Source organism: Salmo salar, chromosome ssa09, assembly GCF_905237065.1.
Source record: "Salmo salar chromosome ssa09, Ssal_v3.1, whole genome shotgun sequence".
Classification (NCBI taxonomy): domain Eukaryota; kingdom Metazoa; phylum Chordata; class Actinopteri; order Salmoniformes; family Salmonidae; genus Salmo; species Salmo salar.
The window spans coordinates 54,688,091-54,705,977 of NC_059450.1; the positions used below are offsets into that span (position 1 = coordinate 54,688,091).

The following is a 17,887-nucleotide window of genomic DNA, read 5'->3' on the forward strand; positions in this document are numbered from 1 at the left end:
TTATAATGTTAATGTAAGATTTGAATGCAGAAAGTTTATGAGAGCAGCACTCCCTTTCGAGCCTATCAGTGTTGACACGTGCTCAAATTAAATCAACGTTCATAAGTCACGTGCGCTGAATACATTTAGCAACATTTCTCTCTACATGCTGTTTTGGGAAACGCATGTTACATCTTCTTCCGGTGTAGAGAAGATACACTTATTGTAAGAGTAGGGTGTCCTGGCCCTCATACCATCATGGCCATCTTATCATCCCCAGCATCCAATTGGCTCATTCATCTCCCCTCCTCTCCCTTGTAACTATTCCCCATGTGGTTGTTGTAAATTAAAATGTGTTCTCAGTCAATTTTACTGGTAAAATAAGAGTTAAATAAAATAAATAAGTCTAAATTCCATCACTATCGGGAAACCGGGTCACAGGCAGAAGCGGTAACCCAGACACGTCACACGGGCTACAAAACTGAAGCATCCGTTTAGAACGTTTTCTCACCACCAAATATTTTAGGGAGAGGATGGAACTAGGTGAAACTTCATTTACTCCCACTGTAAAACGACACTTTCACTATCTTGGGTTAGTTATACTTATCTTTGACTGAGCCATGGTCATTGGATTAGACGGACATGCTCAGTAGCGCCCGGGCAGGACAGGCGCAGAGTAGAATTACAATGTTCATGTTGTGTTGATGTATTTTAAACATCCAGATATAAATCGCGAGGCGACTTTTTGTTATATCTGAATCTTTGCAGTGACTTGTATAAGAGAACCGCAGTGAACTAGCGGGTCTACTACACGGATCATTTTGGATCTTTATCCCAGTTGCTCCGAAAGCTTCCATACATCCAGCACTAAACCATTCTAACGGAATCTGTCTCTCCGACCTGCAGTGTACATCAGACGGTCGTCAATAGGTGACAGCATCGAACTATTGGGTGAGTCAGGTTTTGATGTCATCAACACGATAATAACCCCATGTTATAGACTCACACCGCATATTGTATATAAGACAGGTAGGACTATAAAACAGCTGGCAGCTGCTGCACGTTTCGGAACATTGTTTTTACCACTATATTATGTCATCAAGTGCCAGTGACGTGTCTGTCTCCCTGGTCAATATTATAGCAGATCTCATGGTGAGGATGCTTTCTGGAGCGAGAGATTCAAACAGACAGCTAGTGGACTGAATGTAGCCGACTAAACATTTATCCTCTTGTTAAGCCCACACATTTTGCAGGGAAACCCACACATTTTGCAGGGAAAAGAATGGGTTATGCAACGGAGTTCCTTTGTATTGCACAGCTCTGCATATAGCTACCTCCATTGGCCTCAAACTATGGCTCCCACTCTAACCCTACACAACCACAACCAGCCAGGTCTAAAGGCTAGATGTAACAGAATTCTTGAAAATCCGGGACATTCAAATTAGTATATGTTATGTTTGGTGTGGTTACATAAGACAGGTTATTTCCCAGTCAACATGGCGGGCTCGGGCCTATTCCGTTTGAGACTCGGGGACCTTCATACCGGCTGAGTTCTTCCCGAGTCCTGCAGAATCATATTACTCCGGGTTCCAGCTAATGGTACCGGCCGAGTCCACTTCAGCATATCTGGCCCGATTAACTCTTTCACAAGTATGGCATATGAGGTTTGTATTCGGCAGGTGATGGAAGAATAAAAAAACAAAAAAAGTAATAATTTCACTTGCAAATTTGTGAGGTCATTTGCGAGCAAAAATTCAGTCCATTTTGCTAGTAGATTGAGAAGGACTTTAAAACCCTGATGATAAATGAGTTCACCGAGGTGTGCAATTATTTTGATTGATGTAATAACTTGTTTATGATGGCTGTGATGTTAGTGATGTTGTATTGTACCTGTTATTGTAACTTGTTTCTGTAAAATATATATCTTACTTTACGGTCTCAGGGTACCATTGAAAATGAGACCCTGTTCTCAATTGGGATCCCCTGATTAAATAAAGGTTCCTAATAAAAACATCTCAGTGTTAGTAACCACGTTTCCATCCACAGTTTTAATCGCGACAGCTGTGATGGAAACAGGAAGTTTCGGTGTAATTTGATAAATGCCGACAGAATTTGTTCGTTCGACATGGTGGGATTTTTTGGTGGTTAAATGTGTTATGCGGAAATGGGAGTGGAAACGTCTTTATACGCAAATATTGATATAATAACCATCATATCGACGTACACTGGGAGTCACGAGATGATATGGTGTGTGGTCCTCCCACTACGACTCCGGAAACCACGCAGTTTATTGGGCTACAGATGAAATACTTTATGATGAACTTCACAGGCTGGTGAAAGAGCCTGGTGATCTAGATGCTCCTTTCCAATAAATATTGAGGGTCTTATTCTGGTGACACGAGGATCGATGCTTGACTGCCGTTTGACAAATAAATAATATATAATAATCTCATCATGTAGACTGGCCGACCCGCATTGTGTCTGTGAGCTGTTGGGTAGAGCGCACGTGCCAAGACCAGAGTTGGCACATTTATTTTTAATGAAACAGTTATGACAGTCGCAGCCTGGAGGAACATATATATATATCTGCCATTTCATAACCTGGAAACTTTTTTTTACTGTATTTTAATAACATATATCTATAGCCCTAATATCTAGCTAATGTACTGTCTAATATCTAGCTTTTATTTATCTTTTTACTTCGGCTACACATTTCTACAGCCTCCCTCTTCCAGCTGTTCCTGTGCGTAATAGGCTATGCAATGCCTCTCCGCTATTCTCTTCTGGTGAAATCCCAGGAAATGCTATAGGAGCGAAGCAGGCTTGCTCTTGTTTATTTTTTATTTTAACAAATATCAACAACAAAAAAAGGAATAGTGACATACAAACAAACTATTTACATTGCCAGGAATCCAAAACAAACAAATCATATTCATTAATTAAGTTTGAATTGCCTTTTTGTTTTTCATTTTAGTTAAAGTGGTGCCCTATTGTTTAAACTAATTTATAAAGTGAAAAAAAGTTAGGTTTTGAATTAGACCATTTGCTTTTGTGAATATGAAATGTACCTAGCATTATTAACAGTTGAATTAAATATACTATATCTTTATCTATGTCAGAATGTCTGAAATAAATCATTATATCAAAACCATTAAATAGTACAACCGGTCCTATTTATTTGTAACAGAATTCTGTCTGTCAATCCAAAACATTCTGCTATAAATACAGGTAAAAAACACATGCAATATGGTCACCTCCTCCATTCCATAGAAATCACAGTTATAGTCAATATTCAGCTTGAATCTTTCCAAAACATGTTTCACAGGATAAATTCTATGTAACATTTTAAATGAAACTTCCTTTACTTTGTTACTGATACAATATTTGTTAGCAATTTTCCATGCTTTCCCCCATTGTATATCACCATAGATATTTGACCAAAATAATCTTGCTGAGGGAATTGTAGTATCACAAACAATATTCCTAATCTGTTTATTACTACATTTATCTTTGATGTTAATATTGCCAATGAATATATTTTCATGTAAATCTATGTTACTTACGTCAACCACAGAGGAATTTAAAAGAGATACAACCCCCCTTGGAATCACATCAAAAACAATTGCATATTCTTTCAGGGTTATTGGGATTTTAAACTTATCAAGAAATTCCCCATATGAGAGTAGATATCCATCCTTATTCAGAAACTGACCAACCAAAATCATTTTATTCTCAACCCAGTTACGAAAAAAAAGATACTTATTTTTAAATCGTATATCTTTGTTGTTCCATAAAAAGTATCTGTGATGGGAAGAATTGTGTTTATACGCTAACATCCAAGCTAAAATTGCCTGCTTATGGAATTTGGCCAACTTTACTGGGATTTTATCAATATCAAAATTACATCGAAGCAAAAATTCTAAACCACCAACAGAGTGAAATAAATACTTAGGGACGACATTCCAAATACTGTTCTGGTTCTTAACATACTTCAGAATCCAATTTATTTTTAAAGTATTATTTAGAGTATTGAAATCTAAAACCTTAAGACCTCCTTGTTCTTGGGTATTAGTGAGAATATATTTTCGCAGATAGTGAGGCTTGTTCCTCCAAATAAAATTACAAAGAATCTTATCTAAGTCCTTTACAATTGTAGGGGTAAGTCAAGTGATAACGAGACATAAACCGATCTGGATAACCGTTCAGCTTTGGATAATAAAACCCGACCGTATAACGAAATATCTCTCATCAACCAAAGGTTCAATTTCTTCTTTGTTTTCTCAATAATGGGGTTAAAGTTCAATTCACTCCTTTGTTTTTCATCCTTGCATATAACAATTCCAAGATAAATAACCTTATCTTTAATTGGGATACCATATACTTCCTGTAAAACACAATCCTTGAGTGGAAATAAGACTGACTTATTGATATTAATTTTCAAATCCGAAACTAAGGAAAAGTCTTCAATACTGGAAACTGCTTTAGAAACCTCATTCCTGTCTCTTAAAAATATGGTGCTATCATCAGCCAGTTGCCATAGTTTAAATTCTTTGCCAAGTGCTGAAACACCTTGAAAATTCCCTTTCTTGATTTGAAGAGCCATAATTTGAGTAACCAATATAAATAAAAAGGGACTAATTGGGCAGCCCTGCCTAATGCCACGGCCAATATCAGATCTTTGGGATGTCCCGCGAGCTAATTTTACAGAGCTAGTATAACCACTATATAAAGTTTGGACTGCTTTCGAAAAACGTCACCAAACCCCAAAAAACGTATTGCTTTGAACATAAACTCATGTTCTACAGTGTCAAAAGCTTTATAAAAATCAACAAACATAGGAAAACTATCATCAAGGATGAGGTTATTATAGTCAATCATATCTAAGATCAACCTGATGTTATTACTAATGTGTCGACCATGCATAAAACCAGATTATTCTTCATCAGTTATATGATGCAAGCCTTGTTTTAACCTCTTAGCAAATACAAGGCCAAATAATTTCCCATCATTATTCAACAGGCTAATGGGTCTCCAGTTGTCTATATAAAGAGTATCCTTATTAGGTTTGGGAATCAAAGTAATTACACCTTGCTTTAAGGAAGCTGGTAACTCCCCCTTTTCTATTGATTCTTGAAACATAGCAAGAATGAAAGGAATCAATTTATCATTGAATGCTTTATAAAACTCGTTTATTAAACCATCATTTTCAGAGGACCAATTGTCCTTAAGGCTTTTAATACAGTCTTTTATCTCAATTTCAGATAACTCATCATCACAAAAATCCCTGAAATCATTATCTATCTTCTTAGCAATGTTTGCTACATTGTCTAAGAAAAGATTCATTTTGGAAGTTGGCTGGGCTGATGTATACAGATTCTGATAAAACTGGGCAACATGCTGAGAGATTTCTTTTGGATTTTCATTGGGAGTATTATTAATCAATTATTTACATATGGAAGTCTTTTCGCCTGCCCTTTTTTTCTAAATTAAAGAAATATTTTGTATTTTTCTCTCCCTCTTCCATCCATTTTCGTCTTGATCTTACAAGCGATCCCCGGGCCTTTTCCTCGTAGATACAGTCTAACTGCATTTGCAATGATGATAGCTCCAGTAATTCCTGATTACTTAGTTCAGTTTTTTTAGTATAATCCATTATTCCCTTTATGATGTCAGATTCTTTCTCTCTCTTGGCATGAGCAAATTCTTTCCCTGTAACGTGTGTGGTAAGGATCAGACCAAAACGCAGCGGGAACGTGTATACTCATCTTCTTTTTAATGTGAAGAAGGAAAAACAAACAAATCACGTATACAAACACAAACATACGACACTAACAGTCCTGTCAGGTGCACAGACACTAAACAGGAGACAACTACCCACAAATCCCATTACAAAAACACCCCTCTTAAATAAGACCTTCAATTAGAAGAACGAGGAGCAGCTGCTTCCAATTGAAGGTCAACCCCATTAACTAAATATAGAAATAGAAAGACTAGAACTAACATAGAAATAAACAAACAAGAACATAGCCCAACAAACCCCGAAACACTCTAAACAAACACCCCTCTTACATAGAAACATAGCCCAACAAACCCCGAACCACATAAAACAAACACCCCCCTGCCACGTCCTGACCAAACTACAATAACAACTAACCCCTTTACTGGTCAGAACGTGACATTCCCCATTGAAAGAGCCAGTTAAAATAAAAGTGTTCATTCAGTATTGTTGTAATTGTCATTATTACAAATATATAAACAAATGTAATTAAAAATAAATGTAAAGAACGGCAGATTAATCGGTATCGGCTTTTTTTGGGTCCTCCAATAATCGGTATCGGCGTTGAAAAATCATAATCGGTCGACCTCTAGTATATAGCCTATTCAACTGTTAGAAATGTAGTCTATAGCCTATTAAAATGTTATAAATGTAGTCTATAGCCTATTAAAATAGCAAAATAAATAACGTCCATGACAGTCAATGGAAAAAATCATGGCGCTCAAAACGTCATGATTGTGGGTTCAATTCCCGGGGCCACAAACTTAAAATGAATGCATGCATACTGTCGCTTTAGATAAAAGCGTCTGCTTAATGTCACATTTTTTATTTTTGCACACCTCATATTTGTGCGACATTGAACATTTTCCTACATGGAACTTTTGATAGTAGCTATGGCCTCATAATAAAACAGCGTATCTAAACCAGGTAAGTTATGAATTGTATCACCAACTGTGTACAGTGACTTCAGAAAGTGACCGTATTACCTCCACATCGGCGGTCACGAGTCATGAAGGCAGTCAAATTCACGTAACCGTTTAGTCACGGTAATTAGTCTTCTCCAAGCTCTGATGCTGCTGATGGTCATTATTAGCGTACCAAACTAGCTAACTGCCTGGTACTCAGCACTCTATTGTCTCTATAATCACTCTGACATCAATACAAATGTTTTGAAAATCTAGTCAACAATTCATGAGAGCCCATGAGCTCATCTTGCCAACATTTCTAATTACACCTTGCTTTTTTACACCTTGGCAATTGCTCGAGAAAACCGAGTGATGGTCTCTATTAAAAAGAGGAGGCTCCCATCAGCTTTCTATAGGCTAGCCTACTATATTATTTTTCTTAACTAGGGTCCTTAGCTTAGTGATGAGCTTTGAGGGCACTATGATGTTGAACTCTGAGCTGTAGTCAATGAATAGCATTCATAGGTGTTCCTTTTGTCCAGGTGGGAAAGGGCAGTGTGGAGTACAATAGAGATTGCTTCATCTGTGGATCTGTTTGGGCGGTATGTAAATTGGAGTGGGTCTAGGGTTTCTGGGATAATGGTGTTGATGTGAGCCATGACCAGCCTTTCAAAGCACTTCATGGTTACAGACGTGAGTGCTACGGGTCGGTAGTCATTTAGGCAGGTTACCTTAGTGTTCTTGGGCACAGGCACTATGGTGGTCTGCTTAAAACATGTTGGTATTACAGACTCAGTCAGGGAGAGGTTGAAAATGTCAGTGAAGACACTTGCCAGTTGGTCAGCGCATGCTTTGAGTACACGTTCTGGTACACCAGACGTATGTTCAGTCTCTTCTCTCTGTCTCCAAGCGACGTCATTTTCTCCCTCAGTTGCTTCACTGCATCTCGGCAGGTGGCTATGTCGTCTGTAGCATCCCTGGTGCTAACCTGCATCTCATCACAGCGCCGCTGCAGAGACTTGCATGTGACAGATTGGCTGGCTATGTCGCCTGTAGCATCCCTGGTGCTAACCTGCATCTCATCCCAGCGCCGCTGCAGAGACTTGCATGTGACAGATTGGCTGGCTATGTAATTTGAGAGTTTTAAGATAGACGTGTTGGAGGCTTCCACCATATATTTAAGTGATGTAATTTCTCCAGAAAGCAGTTCTTCCGGGATTTCCTTAGCTGCTTGTTTGACCATTGCCTGCATCGAAGTTTGTTGTTGATTCAGAGCCTTCAATATGGCGGAGTTGGATGTATCCTCGCTGGTCATAGTTGGCTCGGTGTCTTTCTTTGTTTGGGACGCTTTTAGACTTCCCTGTGCCTTAGTTGCGTTTCCTCGGTCATGTAGGTCCATGTTATTAAGCATTTTGAAGGTTCAGAGGCCAGTTGTCAGGAATTTATTACGGATTTTGGACTTTTGAGACGGTACTCAGAACTACACATGCATCTCTGCCAACAGACCACCGGAAGTGGTGTGAATACTTTCTGAAGGCACTGTGTTGTCATAGTTTTATTTTATTTTAATTTATTTAACCTTTATTTAACTAGGCAAGTCAGTTAAGAACAAATTCTTATTTACAATGACAGCCTACCAAAAGTCAAAAGGCCTCCTGTGGGGACGGGGACCTGGGATAAAAAATAAAATAACAACCAAAGGTTGCATGCTAAAACTATGCTGAACCTGAACATAGACCGAGTTTAATTCAAGAATGAGACATCACACATCACCGAGTTAATAGGCTACTATTTCCTGTCTATTTTACAAATCTGTGACTGTCATTTTTAAGATGACAAATAGCAGCATAAATGTATTGTCAATTGCCAATATGAATGCTTGCTGAAGTGTCCTTAATAGGGAGCTACCATTACTTCTAGGAGAACCATATACACATGATCCTCGCAGCTTGAGCCGGCCTCCGCGCCTGACTTTCCAACAGTCGTTGTGAGAGTCAGTCAGTTGGTTAACAGTCGAGGACAGCCAGAAAATATATAAAAAAGTTCAAAATACTAAAGGTCATTGTAGCTATTGTATTTAGTCTCAGTCGCTAATTGTAGTTTGACATTGTAGCTAGCTTCATTTTTGGACTGGTCATGGTTGTTGTCAAAGTTTCTCCATCAATGTCAGCTAACGTTAATGTTAGCTAGCTAACATTAGCTAGCTAGCGATCTATCTTTGCTAACTGTTAGAGCAGAGGTAAGTCAATACGTTTAGGGTCTAGCCTATGTGATATTAGGTAGCTAATTGAGCTAGCTATTGTTTTGTTTGTAAAACATTGGTAATCTAGCTAAGACTAGGCAAGACAGCACCCAGTTAACATAGCTAGTTAGCAAGCAGTCACAGTTAGCTAGGCTAGCTAGCTAGCTATGCCCAGTGAGTCACAAAGTATTCGAGGAAACGCAACTGGTCTCGAGCAGAAATGGCAAAGAGCGCTCCAAGATTCAATGGTGATGATGATGATGATGGTTTATTGTATTTGTTTCATGTGTACTATGGCAGGTAAAAGCTGAATTACAGTAACACGTACAATAAACATTTTTTTAAATATACACTCCCATTCTAAAGTTTGGGGTCAATTAGAAATGCCCATGTTTATGAAAGAAAAGCAATTTTTTTTTGTCCATTGAAATAACATCAAATTGATCAGAAATACAGTGAAGACATTGTTAATGTTGTAAATGACTATTCATTAAATAGTACCCGCAAAACACCAGTCTCAACGTCAACAGTGAAGGGGTGACTCTGGAGTTGCAAAGAAAAAGCCATATCTCAGACTGGCCAATAAAAAGAAAAGATTAAGATGGGAAAAATAACACAGACACTGGACAGAGGAACTCTGCCTAGAAGGCCAGCATCCCGTCTCACTGTTGACGTTGAGACTGGTGTTTTGCGGGTACTATTTAATGAAGCTTCCAGTTGAGGACTTGTGAGGCGTCTGTTTCTCAAACTAGACACTCTAATGTTCAGTTGTGCACTGAGGCCTTCCACTCCTCTTTCTATTCTGGTTAGAGCCAGTTTGCGCTGTTCTGTGAAGGGAGTAGTACACAGCGTTGTATGAGATCTTCAGTTTCCTGGCAATTTCTGGCATGGAATAGCCTTCATTTCTCAGAACAAGAATAGACTGACGAGTTTCAGAAGATTTTTTTTTTTTGCCTTGCTGTTGCTAGCTAATTTGTCCTGGGATATAAACATCGAGTTGTTATTTTACCTGAAATGCACAAGGTACTATACTCCACACAATCCACACATAAAACGGTCAACCGAATCGTTTCTAGTCATCTCCTTCCAGGCTTTTTCTTCTCTGGACTTTATGTTGCGATTGTCAAATTTCATAAATTAGGTGCATTACCGCCACCGACCTCGTCTTTCAGACACCCACGTGGGTATAACCAACAAGGAGATGGCACGTGGGTACCTGCTTCTATAAACCAATGAGGAGATGGGAGAGGCAGGACTCGCTGCACGATCTGCGTCACAAATAGAACTGACTTTTATTTTAGCCCTTGGCAACGCAGACGCTCGTTGGCGCAATAATTGAATAATATAGATTTCTAAATTTATTTTGCAACGCTTGCGCACGCGATGCGAGCGGTGTGGTCAGCCTGTAAGTGTATGTAAACTTCTGACTTCAACTGTATATTTACACTGAGGTTCGCTTCGATAGATGGGTCGAGGATGGAAGACTGGTTTGCCCAGCAGAGATCGCCCTTGTCCTTTGTAGAATCTTTCTGGTCGTAGTGTTGTAGAGGGGATAATTTGAAGTACTCTGTCTTCTCAGGAGATTGTCTGTCCTTTCCTAGGCTACGTACTTTTAAAGCTGCAGCTGATAACTCAACGTCTAGGATGTATTACTTCTTTACTGAATAAGAGTTCAAAGTTCATACCAGATTGCCATACTCATCTCGTGCTGTATTCTGGCTGGTCTAGTTGAAATTCATCCTTCCAGCATGGTGATTGTCACCTCCACGTTGAAATTAGCCCTTTTAAAAGCATGGACACCAGTCCTCACGTTGTCGGGAAATGAGGTTGACTTCCGTCAACAGGCTTTTGTATTGGGGGAGAGAAGGGCGTGTTTCATAGTTCTCAAACAATGTCTGTTTACTTGGGCGTGGCCACTGAGTGAGCATAGTTTACTTATGAAAACAATTCTCTCATTTAGAAGGTAAAATTACATTTAATCTTTTCACAAATAGTTTCATATTCAAATATTTAAATTGCGCCACAATTCCATGTGAATCTGATAACTAGAATGTGTAGACTTTCCAAGATACAATTCATATTGTCCTGTCATCAGTAATAATGTCCCAGACAAGAACTGATCTGACATCATATACCAACGGATACTTTCAACTGGTTGGATTACAAAAATATTGTTCCATTCCCAACCTTTTGATGTTACTGTATTTGCAAAGTCTCCCTCTGTGGTAACAACGGATTTTCAAAAGTCAATTTTTGTAGAGTGGAGAGGGAAGGGGGAAAGGTATTTATGGGGGTCATAAACTGGTGGGGGGAAGAGAGGGAAATTATGGAAATCATTTCTATAATTTATCTTTTTAAAATGTGATTTTAAACCAAGTTTGATGTGTTGGTCCACCAGACCTTCCACGCATTTGGGCGGAAGTGTCTGAGAACGAGATTAGTTGTACAGTGCATTCAGAAAGTATTCAGACCCCTTGAATTTTTCCACATTTTGTTACGTTACAGCCTTTATTTTTTTTCATCCATCTACACACAATACCCCATAATGACAAAGCGAAAACAGGTTTTTAGAAATGTTTGCAAATGTATAAAAAAATTAACTGAAATAACTTATTTACGTAAGTATTCAGACCGTTTGCTATGAGACTCTAAATTGAGCTCAGGTGCATCCTGTTTCCATTGGTCATCCTTGAGATGTTTCTACGACTTGAATGGAGTCCGCCTGTGATAAATTACATTGATTGGACATGATTTGGAAAGGCACGCACCTGTCTATATAAGGTCCCACAGTTGAAAGTGCATGTCAGAGTAAAAACCAAGCCAAGACGTTGAAGGAATTGCCCGTAGAGCTCTGAGACAGGATTGCGTTGAGGCACAGATCTGGGGAAGGGTACCAAAAATCTTCTGCAGCATTGAAGGTCCCCAAGAACACAGTGGCCTCCATCATTCTTAAATGGAAGAAGTTTGGAACCACCAAGACTCTTCCTAGAGCTGGCCGCCCGGCCAAACTGAGCAATCAGGGGAGAAGGGCCTTGATCAGGGAGGGGACCAAGAACCTGATGGTCACTCTGACAGAGCTCCTGAGTTCCTCTGTGGAGATGGGAGAACCTTCCAGAAGGACATCCATCTCTGCAGCACTCCACCAATCAGGCCTTTATAGTTGAGTGGCCAGACGGAAGCCACTCCTCAATAAAATGCACATAACAGCCCGCTTGGAGTTTGCCAAAGACACCTAAAGCACTCTGACCATGATAAACAAGACTCTCTTGTCTGATGAAACCAAGATTGAACTCTTTGGCCTGAATGCCAAGCAAGATGTCTGGAGGAAACCTGCCACCATCCCTACAGGGAAGCATGGAGGTGGCAGCATCATGCTGTGTTTTTCAGCGGCAGAGACTGGGAGACTAGTCAGGATCAAAGGAAAGATGAACCGAGCAAAGTACAGAGATCCTTGATGACAGGACCTCAGACTGGGGCAAAGGTTCACCTTCCAACAGGACAATGACCCTAAGCACACAGCCAAGACAATGGAGGAGTGGCTTCGGGACAAGTCTGAATGTCCTTGAGTGTCCCAGCCAGAGCCCGGACTTCAACCCGATTGAACATCTCAGGAGAGACCTGAAAATAGCTGAGCAGCAACGCTCCCCATCCAACCTGACAGAGCTTGAGAGGATCTGCAGAGAAGAATGGGAGAAACTCCCCAAATACAGGTGTGCCAAGCTTGTAGCGTCATACCCAAGAAGACTCAAGGCTGTAATCGCTGCCAAAGGTGCTTCAACAGAGTACTGAGTAAAGGGTCTGAATACTTATGTAAATGTGATATTTCATATTTTTTTAATTTATATACATTTGCAAAAATGTCCGTTTTTTCTTCGTCATTATTGGATATTGTGTGTAGATTGATGAGGGGGAAAAACAATTTAATCAATTTTAGAATAAGGTTGTAACGTAACAAAATATGGATAAAGTCAAGGGGTTTGAATACTTTCCAAATGCACTGTAAACAGTTTCAAAACTCTTTTGACAAGAAGTAAAGTCCATGTGGGTGGGTCTTGGATGGTTGGTGGCCTGACGGTTGTGAGCTTGAACCGGTGACCGAGAGGTCACTGGTTCGGGTCCCCAATTCGACTGGGTGGGGGATCTGTATTTGTGCTTTTGGGCGGGGCGCTTGACCCTGGTTGCTCCTGTGGGTCTCTCTGCATGGGCGTGTCTGCTGGATGACTGAATGTAATGTCAATGTTGAGCGGCTTCACTGCAGGTAGATTGTGTGTTTTTTTTTAATTCCCCCAAAATGTTTATACTTTACTAACAACTGAAATAGTAATTGTTTTTTCAGCTTGATGTTTATTTAGGAAATTACAGTGCACTACCAGGCAGTTGAGAAGTCTAAAGGGGGTCAAACAAGTCTCTTGCAATACGGATATTTCACATATCAATATCACAATTTTGATCTGAATTCAATTAATCATACAGCCTTGCTACTTTGTGCTATAAATCTAATCTGTAAAGCTAATCAAAAGCAAAACCCCCATCAGTCAGAGCTGAACCAGGCGTGGCCACGCTTCTTTCAATCCAAAAGTCACCCAGCAGTCAGAGCTGAACCAGGCATGGCCACGCTTCTTTCAATCCAAAAGTCACCCATCAGTCAGAGCTGAACCAGGCATGGCCACGCAGTCAGAGCTGAACCAGGCATGGCCACGCAGTCAGAGCTGAACCAGGCGTGAACACGCTTCTTTCAATCTAAAAGCAAATGTATGATGATAACCAGACTGAAAGAACCGTTATATATTACTGACATGGGCAGAGTTTCTCAACACCGATAGAACTTGACCTTTTACAAGTGTTTTATATTTATCATCATATGCTAATCATCTCTTATTATGTGAATAACTTGTTTTTAATTCTGTGACTTCCAACATCTGTAAACTTTGCATTTCTATTCAACTTTGCATGTCTTCCTCCATTAGAGGAGCAAGGAAGTTGACCTCAGGTGAAGATGAAGAGGCTGATGACAGGAGAGCAGGACGGCAGGGGAAAGTAGCTTTATTTATTTCACCACCAGCTTCTACTAACCTCCAGAGTAGTTCTACCTTTTGCCCTCCAGAGTAGTTCTACCTTTGGCCCTCCTCAAAGACCTACCCTGAACAGCAAAGAGAGAAACTGTTACCCGAGACTGAAAGCCACTCTACCCTAGAGATCCCTTACTTCTTATAGTCCTGATAGAGCCTTCGCCCTGCATCCCCCACAACAGCCTACCTACCTCTTACAGTCCAGACATGACCTCTGTCCTTCATCCCCAACAGCCTACCTACCTCTTACAGTCCAGACATGACCTCTGTCCTTCATCCCCAACAGCATCCCTACCTCTTACAGTCCAGACATGACCTCTGTCCTTCATCCTCTGTCCTTCATCCTCTGTCCTTCATCCTCATCCTCTGTCCTTCACCTCTGTCCTTCATCAATTATTATTGAGGAAAAGTGTACTTCCTATGCCTGTGATATTTGGTTGTCTCACCTAGCTATCTGAAGATGAATGCGCTAACTTTAAGTCGGTCTTGATAAGAGCGTCTGCTAAATGACAAAAATGTAAATGTAAAAAATAGAGGCCTGTTTAACTGAAAACAAACACTGTAAATGGTCAAAACTATAATGTTAATTTAATGGATGGCCAGTCCTTGCATCGTTAGCTCTATGAATCTGAGTTACATTTCTCTAGCCCCATTCCTCAACCCTTTACCAAAACAGTGTTGGGGTGACTGTTTTGTTAATGTTTTAACTGTAAAATGCACCCGGATGATTTAAAGTATGACACTCCCATTTTACAAATAGCATTAGGCCTACATGTATTTACACCCCTAATCTTGTGATACACAGTTGTTCACCGCTGTACTGAGGAAAATGGTGACCCTTCTGATGATCCTGAGAGAACAGAACAAGGACATATTTGCCCAGCTTCAAAACATGAACAGAGACTGGGGCAGAACAACGACCCTCCACCAGAAGACTCTGGTGACCCACTAGACGACCCCTGGTGACCCACTAGACGACCCCTGGTGACCCACTAGACGACCCCTGGTGACCCACTAGACGACCCCTGGTGACCCGCTAGACGACCTCTGGTGACCCGCTAGATGACCTCTGGTGACCCGCTAGACGACCTCTGGTGACCCGCTAGACGACCTCTGGTGACCCACTAGACGACCCCTGGTGACCCATCCACTAGACGACCCCTGGTGACCCACTAGACGACCCTGGTGACCCAGTAGACGACCCCTGGTGACCCATCCACTAGACGACCTCTGGTGACCCATCCACTAGACGACCTCTGGTGACCCATCCACTAGACGACCCCTGGTGACCCACTAGACGACCTCTGGTGACCCACTAGACGACCCCTGGTGACCCACTAGACGACCCCTGGTGACCCACTAGACAACCCCTGGTGACCCACTATACAACATCTAGATGACCTCTGGTGACCCACTAGACGACCTCTGGTGATCCACTAGACGACCCCTGGTGACCCACTAGACGACCCCTGGTGACCCACTAGATGACCTCTGGTGACCCACTAGATGACCCCTGGTGACCCACTAGATGACCTCTGGTGACCCACTAGACGACATCTGGTGACCCACTAGACGACCTCTGGTGATCCACTAGACGACCCCTGGTGACCCATCCACTAGACGAGATCCCTGGTGACCCACTAGAAGACCTCTGGTGACCCACTAGACGACCTCTGGTGACCCACTAGACAACCCCTGGTGACCCATCCACTAGACGACCCCTGGTGACCCACTAGACGACCTCTGGTGACCCACTAGACGACCTCTGGTGACCCACTAGACGACCCCTGGTGACCCATCCACTAGACGACCCCTGGTGACCCACTAGACGACCCCTGATGACCCACTAGATGACCCCTGGTGACCCACTGGATGACCTCTGGTGACCCATCCACTAGACGACCCCTGGTGACCCATCCACTAGACGACCCCTGGTGACGCAGTAGATGACCCCTGGTGACCCAGTAGACGACCCCTGGTGACCCACTAGACGACCCCTGGTGACCCACTAGATGACCTCTGGTGACCCACTAGATGACCCCTGGTGACCCACTAGATGACCTCTGGTGACCCACTAGATGACCCCTGGTGACCCACTAGATGACCCCTGGTGACCCACTAGATGACCTCTGGTGACTCACTAGATGACCTCTGGTGACCCACTAGATGACCTCTGGTGACCCATCCACTAGACGACCCCTGGTGATCCACTAGACGACCCCTGGTGACCCACTAGATGACCCCAGGTGACCCACTAGATGACCTCTGGTGACCCACTAGATGACCTCTGGTGACCCACTAGACGACCTCTGGTGACCCACTAGACGACCTCTGGTGAACCACTAGACGACCCCTGGTGACCCATCCACTAGACGACCCCTGGTGACCCACTAGACGACCCCTGATGACCCACTAGATGACCCCTGGTGACCCACTGGATGACCTCTGGTGACCCATCCACTAGACGACCCCTGGTGACCCATCCACTAGACGACCCCTGGTGACGCAGTAGATGACCCCTGGTGACCCAGTAGACGACCCCTGGTGACCCACTAGACGACCCCTGGTGACCCACTAGATGGCCTCTGGTGACCCACTAGATGACCCCTGGTGACCCACTAGATGACCTCTGGTGACCCACTAGATGACCCCTGGTGACCCACTAGATGACCCCTGGTGACCCACTAGATGACCTCTGGTGACTCACTAGATGACCTCTGGTGACCCACTAGATGACCTCTGGTGACCCATCCACTAGACGACCCCTGGTGATCCACTAGACGACCCCTGGTGACCCACTAGACGACCCCAGGTGACCCACTAGATGACCTCTGGTGACCCACTAGATGACCCCTGGTGACCCACTAGATGACCTCTGGTGACCCACTAGATGACCCCTGGTGACCCACTAGATGACCCCTGGTGACCCACTAGACGACCTCTGGTGACTCACTAGACGACCTCTGGTGACCCACTAGACGACCTCTGGTGACCGACTAGACGACCCCTGGTGACCCACTAGACGACCTCTGGTGACCCACTAGACGACCTCTGGTGACCCACTAGACGACCCCTGGTGACCATCCACTAGACGACCCCTGATGACCCACTAGATGACCTCTGGTGACCCACTAGACGACCTCTGGTGACCCACTAGACGACCTCTGGTGACCCACTAGACGTCCCCTGGTGACCCATCCACTAGACGACCCCTGGTGACCCACTAGACGACCTCTGGTGACCCACTAGACGACCTCTGGTGACCCACTAGACGACCCTTGGTGACCCATCCACTAGACAACCCCTGGTGACCCACTAGACGACCCCTGATGACCCACTAGATGACCCCTGGTGACCCACTGGATGACCTCTGGTGACCCATCCACTAGACGACCCCTGGTGACCCATCCACTAGACGACCCCTGGTGACCCATCCACTAGACGACCCCTGGTGACCCAGTAGACGACCTCTGGTGACCCACTAGACGACCCCTGGTGACCCACTAGATGACCTCTGGTGACCCACTAGATGACCCCTGGTGACCCACTAGATGACCCCTGGTGACCCACTAGATGACCTCTGGTGACTCACTAGATGACCTCTGGTGACCCACTAGATGACCTCTGGTGACCCATCCACTAGACGACCCCTGGTGACCCACTAGACGACCCCAGGTGACCCACTAGATGACCCCAGGTGACCCACTAGGTGACCCCAGGTGACCCACTAGATGACCTCTGGTGACCCACTAGACGACCTCTGGTGACCCACTAGATGACCCCTGGTGACCCACTAGACGACCCCTGGTGACCCACTAGACGACCCCAGGTGACCCACTAGATGACCCCTGGTGACCCACTAGACGACCTCTGGTGACCCACTAGACGACCTCTGGTGACCCACTAGACGACCTCT

General features: G+C 43.2%; 1 protein-coding gene across 1 annotated transcript in view; it reads left to right on the forward strand.

Moving 5' to 3' along the window:
* Nucleotides 1-618: 618 nt before the first annotated feature.
* Nucleotides 619-17,887, forward strand: part of asmt2 (acetylserotonin O-methyltransferase 2) — an 87,009-nt gene continuing 69,740 nt past the window's right edge. The window contains exon 1 of the mRNA XM_014211603.2: nt 619-930. The gene's annotated coding sequence lies outside the window, so the exon portion shown is untranslated. The remainder of the gene's footprint in view (nt 931-17,887) is intronic.